Consider the following 7,947-nt stretch of genomic DNA (forward strand, 5'->3'; position numbering starts at 1 on the left):
GCTCAGATTAACTAATATTAACATTCCTCAAATGCTAGTAACTATGCTAGTTGTATATAATTTTAAGGGAACATTTATAGTTCTGGTGAAAAAAAAATGAAGTGTTAGAATAGTAAACTTATTTTTGAGTGCTTGTTTGGGAACCAGTAAAAGCAAGAGTAAACTCATAAAAATTCTACATAATGTAGCTCTCCAAAAAAGCATATGGTCGCATAAGAGACCAAACATTGGTGACATAACTAAAACATAGGATCAAAAGCAAATCAAATGTTTTGCCAGCATAGTACTTAGTCCATATGGCTCTGTGTTGTTGTTAGTATTATGTCCCTACACCTCCTCCTCATGTGTGTCAATGAAAATCTAGAAATGGCATAATTAGCCAGCCCATGGCCAATCCAGATTTAGTTATAGTTTCTTATTTCTGTAGTTTCTAGAAATTCTCAGCTTTTCTGAAAACTTATTAATTTCTAGGCTTGAAACCAGTTGTTAAGAGGGGATTCACACTTCATTCAATTAAGACTCAGCCTCTGGCAGAACTGGCTATACTGTCCAAAATATTTTTCTAACCTTGCTTCTCATCCTCTATATATACTTTCCAGCTAAACTATCTGAATTCAGCATTATTAAGCAAACATTTTTTTTTAAAAGCCTACTACATGCAAAGTATTATGCTCAATGCTATGGATACAAAAATGGGAAAACATTGTCCTTGGCCTCAGGGAATTTATAATCTAGTGGGAGTCATATGGTAATAATATGTCATAACTATCTATCAAGTACATATTGCATGCAGAGCTTCGTATTAGCCTGAGAGAGATACAAAGTTGAAATGGCAGTAGAAATCTGGTCCAAGTCCTCAAAGAACTTACAGCCCTAATTGTAGGATACCAATACAGATAACTAATATTATTAGATCGTTTTATAAGAGATTTACAAAACAAAGTCCCTAAGGACTGGAGACTTCAAATCTTACGGTTCTTGTGAGGCTCAAAAGAAATAATACATTCAAAACCCTTTAAATCCTTAAAGACCTTTCCAATGCCTTTTAGAGTCATTGTTATCAACCTGGGGGATTCAAGGATACTTGTTTTTGGGTTATGATAGTAAGCTACATACATGAACTAGAAAAACAAGGAGCATTTCTTACTGATTCAGGTAAGATTGTATATAAAATACAAGGCACAATCATGAAGTTCTTAGGCACTTATAGTGACTGAATGCCCAGAACTGATTGAATTCTATTTTATTCCTTTTTGTAACCTTAGTACCTAGAACTTAGTACCTGGTATCTTACACATAGTAGGCACAAATATTTACTAGTATTTGTAATAATAATAATCTCTATTTTTACATGTATTTTTAAGGTTTACAAAACACATACCTCGTTACAAACCTGTGAGATAATTTATATGATTAGGAATTATCATCACTTTACATATGAGAAAACTGAAATTCAGAAAGATTAAGAGTAGTGTAGTAGAAGAAGCATTGGTTTTAGAATCAAAGGAGTCAGATTGTTATGGTTCAGATCCTGACTCTACCTTTTGCTACCAGTGTGACCATGGGCAGCAGGTAAAATAAAGAGATTGGACTAGGTGACCTCTAAGGTCCTATTGGCTTGAAATTTGGGATCCTAAACTCCTCTGACTTGTTCAATGACCCACATCGGTTAGCAAATGTCAGAGACAGGATTTTTACCCAGGTCTTTTGGCTCAGAGTCCAGAGATTCTTCCACTATACCATGCTGTCTCTCAATTATGATCAATCAGCCAACAAGTATATTTATAAAGCATCTACTATGTGCTAGGTACTATGTTAATCGAAGTGGATACAAAAAAAAAGAAACAATTCCCAGTCTCAAGGAACTTTCTATTGGGGAGATAACATGTACATATGTGTATATAAATATCAATATATATGTACACATATAGAATAATGTAATTGGGGAAGGAAGGCACAAGTAGCTGGGGGGGGGGTGGTAGGAAAGTTTTCGTAGATGGGGAAGAGAAAGAGAAGAGAAAGGGAAGAAAATAAACATTTATTGAGTGTCTGCTGTGCCCAGGTACTGGGGCTACAAATCTTATCTCATCTGAGATAAGGTAGGACTTACACTGTTTCTTGTAGAGGTGAGGAGGGATTGTATTCTAGGCATAAGGGATAACCAGTGAAAAGGTACAGATATGGGAGGGAGACAGAGTATCATATGTGTGGAACAAAGTGAAGACCAGTTTGTATGGATTGTAGAGTATGGAAGGGAGGGTAATGCATGATAGAGGCTGTACAGATAGATTGGGACCAGACTTTGAAGAGCTTTAAAAGCAAAAGAAATTTCTATTTTATCCTAGAGACACTAGAGAGGATTGACACTGACAGATCTGTGACTAAGGAAAATCATTTTGACAGAGCTTGGAGAATGGAGTAGAGTGTTGAGAGATTTGAGACAGAGAGACCATTTGAGGGAGGATTACATTGTAATTGTCTATGCAAAAAGTAATGAGGACCTAAACTGCAGTGGGGGGGGGGGGGCGGCCAGGTAGCACAGTGAGTAAGAGCACCAGTTCCAGTGTCAGGATGACCTGGGGATCAAATCCAGGCTCCAACACTTAGCACCTACCCAGAAACACCTGTCCGTGTAACCTTGAGCAAGTTACTTAACCCCAATTGCTTAGGGGTGGCCAGGTGGCTCAGTGAGTAAGATCACCAGCCCCAGTGTCGGGATGACCTGGGGATCAAACCCGGGCTCTGATACTTAGCACCACACCCAGAAATAACTGGCCATGTAACCTTGAGCAAGTTACTTAACCCCAATTGCTTTAAAAAAATAAAATAAAATAAACTACAGTGGGGGCTAGGGAAGGGGTGAGATATAAGAGATGCTGTGAAGATAGAAGCAGCAAAATCTAGCAAGTACTTGAATAGGTGTGGTCGGAAGACTGAGCTGTTGAGAATATAATGCCAAAGTTATAAAACTGGGAGACTGGAAGAATGATGCTGCCTTTGACAGGAATGGGGAAATTTAGAAGAGGGATAGGTTTGTGGGGAAAGATAATGAGTAATATTTTGGAAATATTGAGTTTGAGACATCTTTGGGACCAACTTGAAATGTTCAATAGGCAGTTTTGATGCTGTACTAATGAGAAATTGTAGAGAAAAAAATAGTTCAGAACAGGGTCTTAGGAAATACCTGGTAGGGAATGTAATGTAGACAATATACTAGAGTAAAAATGAGAGATAAGAGTGGTTAGAGGAGAACTAGAAGTGAGTAGTACATAAAAATTCAGAAAGGTGAGAAGAACCAAGAGAAGAAGATAGTCAATGATAATAATAATAACAAATAATAGCTAGCATTTATATAGTGTTTTAAGGCTTACTAAGTACTTTACATGAAACTCATTTTTATTCTCACAATAATCCTTGAAAGTAGGTGCTATTATTATTCTCATTTTACAAATGAGGAGACTAAAACAGAGGTGAAGTGCCTTGCTGTAATGTTAATGGAATATGAAGCTCTTCCCTATTAACAGGCCTATGTGACCACATGTATCCCCTTTTACCTTGAAACAGCTGCCATTTCCTGCTGAATTTAAAGAGAGCAGTATCAGTTGAGTGATGAAGTTGGAAGCCAGATCATCATGGAGCTCAGAGATGCAGAATTTGCTATTCTCTCTTCTATTATAATGTCATTCTAACTTCCTCCTCTGCATAATCACTTGCCACATTTAGTTGTAGTGTCTATTTATGATACAAAACAGCTATTTGAAAACTAACATAGTCCCATGACTTTCTTTAATGGAGGTTGAAGGGGGGTGGGAAGGGTGGAAGCAGATTTTCTCTGTTTCTGTAGGAATGCACTCACTTTAGTTATGAACTGATTCAACCATTCTTTAGAGCAATTTGGAACTATGCCCAAATGGCTATAAAACCATGCATACCCTTTGACCTAGCAATACCATTACTAAGTTTGTATCCAGTAAGAGATTAAAAAATAAAAAGGAAAAGGACCTATATGTACAAAAATATTTACAGCAGCTCTTTTCTGGTGACAAAAATTGACAATTAGGGTATGACTGAAGAAACTGTGGTATGAGGCTGTGATGGAACACTATTGTGCTATAAGAAATGATGAGCAGGATGCCCTCAGAAAAACCTGGAAAGATTTGCATGAGCTGATGCAGAGTGAAATGTTATGTGTACAAAGTAACAGCAATATTGTGCAAAGATCAACTGTAAATGACTAAGCTATTCTCAGTAATACAGTGATCCAAGACAACTGTGAATGACTTATGATGAAAAATGGTATCCATCCCCAGAGAAAGAACTGATGGTGTATAAATACAGATTGAAGCATGTTTTTTTAAAACTTTCTTTATTTTTCTCAAGTTTTTCTTTCTTTTTTTCTTTTTGGAGGGCAATTGGGGTTGTGACTTGCCCAAGGTCACATGGCTAGTTTTTGTGTTAAGTGTCTGAGGCTGGATTTGAACTCAGGTCCTCCTGACTCCAGGGCCGGTGCTCTATTCACTGCACCACCTAGCCACCCCTCTTTCTTTATTTTTCATGACTATCATGAATATGTTTTGTACAACTATGCATATATAGCCTATATCCAATTGCATGACTCCTTAGTGAGGGAGGATGAGGAGGGAGGAAGGGGGAGAATTTGGACCTCAAAGTTTTAAAAACAAAAGCTAAAAATTGTTTTACATGTAATTGGGGAAAAATAAAATAAAATACTACATAAATTTTTAAAAAGAATACACCCACTCTGAGATTTTAATTATTAGGTTCATGGCATAGGAAGAAGTATACCTTCTTCATTATATCTGTGCCCTGCAATACAATGGACCTATATAATTCTACTGGGTCAACAGTGTTTTGGGGTTCAAACCCTTCAATAGTCTGAGTTTCAGAGTTGCCTAGGTTTATGCAGTTGATGACTAAGAAATAGTCTGTGTCACAGTGGTGTCCCAACCTTTTTATTAGTTTTGGAATGGGAGGAGGAAGTGGTATTCAATGACTCACATCATCCTTCTGAGACTAATATAAAAATGTTATTTTTGAGGAAGAGATTATGTTATTCTTTCCCCTTTCCCTTAAAGCAATAACTGCTAGATTTCAATATATTTATTATTATCATTAAATGGCCTTCATTAATCTCTTACATTTCATCTTTTGACACCATTCACAGAGGGTCTATGAGCTCAGACAACAGGGCAGTGTGACTGCAGCATTTGCATAAATTAGAACACTGTCTGCCTCCATTTTATAGGATTAAACAAAAACATTTTATAAATATAAGGTAGAGTAACAAAAGCAAACAGTAAACACCAGAAAACTTGAAGGTCAGAAATATTCTGCTTTCATCTTCAAAGAACTGGGAGAAAAAGAAATGATCCATTCAGACATTTATGAAATGTCTCAGATTTTGTATTAATTTTTATATATCACTGCTATCACTACTTGTTTCCCCTTGTTATTTATTTCTTATTCACCAAGGGATATGGCAGATTCCTATAAGTCTGTTAGCCTGGAAGTTGAAATGATAATTTAGGGATACCTTGAAGAATTTTTTCTGGTTCTTCACCTCTTATCCTACTTTCCCAAATGTGTTCTTGAAAGTACTCAAAAATATAGGTTACTCTGAAAATAAAACAAGATTTATGTTGTTTATTATCAAGTATACAGTATACATCGAGATCTAAAATAATGATAATGAGTAAATGATTGTTTTTCAAACTCTTTGCTTTCTGTAGTCTTCCCTTTTTTGTGATTTTTTTTTTCGCTCCTCAGGCTTTGTTCACCAAATCAAAATCTCTAGCTTATGATTGGGTCTCAACCCCCTTAACAGTTCTGTGAATTCAGGAGTGCCCTTGGATTATGAGGGTATAATAGGGCTTTTCCTTTCCAACCCTGCCATTCCTTGAAGCATGCACAGATATTCTCTGTTTGCTCCAGGGTGACCCTAAAACTTTGGGGATCTGTTTCTCATCACTAAGAATCCTGTGTTTGCCAAACTAGAAGAGTTGAAGACTTTTTAAAGAAGAAACAGTTTCAAGTAGGCATTTTTTTCTCATTAAACTTTTTTATTCAATGGATCCTTTACAATCTTTTTAAAACGTCACATCCCAATTGCAGGATTTTGAGGAAACAATTACCATGTACAAGTGCTTATAGACAAAAATGTTGGAATAAATTAATTAAAACTAAGCTAGATAGGCAGATACATACATACATACCTACCTACGTACATACATATGTACGTAGGTAGGTATGTATGTATTCCATGATAAAAATGCAAGTGAGAATCCTGGAGTACCTGAGTTTTCACATTATTGGCTTTCCAGATAAAGTGACTACATATTGACCCAATTTTATTAAACATACCCCACCCCACAAAGAATGTCTTTGGTTGGTAGGCACCATATCACCAAAGGTTAGGCAAAAGTTCTTAAGTATGCTCAAGGTCTATCTTCAGACATTTCTTCCAGATGTAGGTTGGTTTCAGTTGTAAGGAAAGACTCCCAATGGTAAGCAAGACGCTGTTCATAGTAGCTGATATTTTTCTCAGCCATATCTGTAAATGGCAACTTGATATCACTTTTTAATATTTTGTTTCCATCTGTCCCAGTCAGTTTTCAAAGCATTATTAGCACATTCCACTGCATCTTCTAGTTTTCTGATCTCTTCTGCAAGTAAGTCCTTTCAGCATTTTTGTAGGTCAAAGCTTCAACTCTGGAATCCAATTCTGCTTGAATTTGGGCTCTTCTTTACAAAACTCCCATTAACATTTCATTGTAAATAGCATATCCATGTATAGTTGGAAGCAGTGTCTCAGAAAGGTCAAACATTTGGCTCTCAACATCCTTACAGCACTCATCGATGAAGCTGGCCACACTTTTCAGGGAGACAGCTAGATCCTCTTCCAATGCTGACTACCAGAAGTAGATTGGTCCATAGTTCTTCATTTCCTCGAAATACTCCTTTTCTTCCTTGTAAATTCTATGAGATATTTTGTCTACTAAATTTATCTCCTGGCTAAATGTTCCCATATAATCATTCATTTCAGTGAACTCCTCTGGGTAGTTTTCTGCTAAGCAATCCAGGACCTTTTTTTTCTTGTGCAAAGAGAGTTCCCAGGCTTGTACTGTCAGAAAAACTTTGAAGTCTTCACTTCATGCTAATTGAGTGATCAGCAATTCGATTTAAGGATTTATGTAGTGCCTTTCTTCAAGTCTAGATGAAGTCATCATTAAACAGTTCTACCACGCCTTTCATTGTGAACTTTTTTTCTGGCGAAGGAGGAATAATGAGAGTGAAATGTGCTTCTTCAAGTTTTCCCTTTAACCAAAGGAAATCTTGCTAACGTCTTCGAACTTCAAATTCAGTAGGATCAAATTTACCCTGAGATGTCTTAGTTGTAACTCTGAAAGTTTCGATTGTAGTAATGTGGATTTTGGGACTATTAACTGTAATGAAAATATCCTTCAAGTCTGGCTCATCCTCAAACTTATATTGGTTTATCATGGATAAAGAGGATGTTGACATCAAAGGACTTCATCCTTGATGAAGACCTTCAGTTCATCCATGTCTTCATCTAGGTCCAGCACCTCGGACTGTAGTAGGGTAAAGAATTAAGTTCAAGTACTTAGAGAATAAAGAGATTAGAACAGAAAATGGAAAACCTTAGAGTGAAGCAAACAGAATTCAGTATGGGAAGGAGTCTTTTTATTCCTTGACATTTTACTCTGGGCTACTAGCAAGAAAATATGAAAAAGGCCCATAGGTAAGAATGCATTCTTTTTGGGGGGAAAGGGAGATTTGGGAAGGGAATGAGAAAAAAGTTTACTCAGAAGCAACAGGTGTTGGAAGCATGAAAATAAAGAAGTTGATCCCTGGTACTTGAAAAAGACAAGAAACTGAGTGATTAGGCAGTTGGCTGAACTAAATGTC

At 36.6% G+C, this 7,947-nt stretch overlaps 1 pseudogene; it reads right to left on the reverse strand.

Moving 5' to 3' along the window:
- Nucleotides 1–6,396: 6,396 nt before the first annotated feature.
- Nucleotides 6,397–7,616, reverse strand: LOC138142368 (sorting nexin-7 pseudogene; annotated as a pseudogene).
- Between the last annotated feature and the right edge of the window lie 331 nt (nt 7,617–7,947).

This window comes from Petaurus breviceps, unplaced genomic scaffold (assembly GCF_028583685.1).
Source record: "Petaurus breviceps papuanus isolate PSGF00001 unplaced genomic scaffold, PetGlider_PUasm1.0 90574, whole genome shotgun sequence".
In the NCBI taxonomy this organism is placed as follows: Eukaryota; Metazoa; Chordata; class Mammalia; order Diprotodontia; family Petauridae; genus Petaurus; species Petaurus breviceps.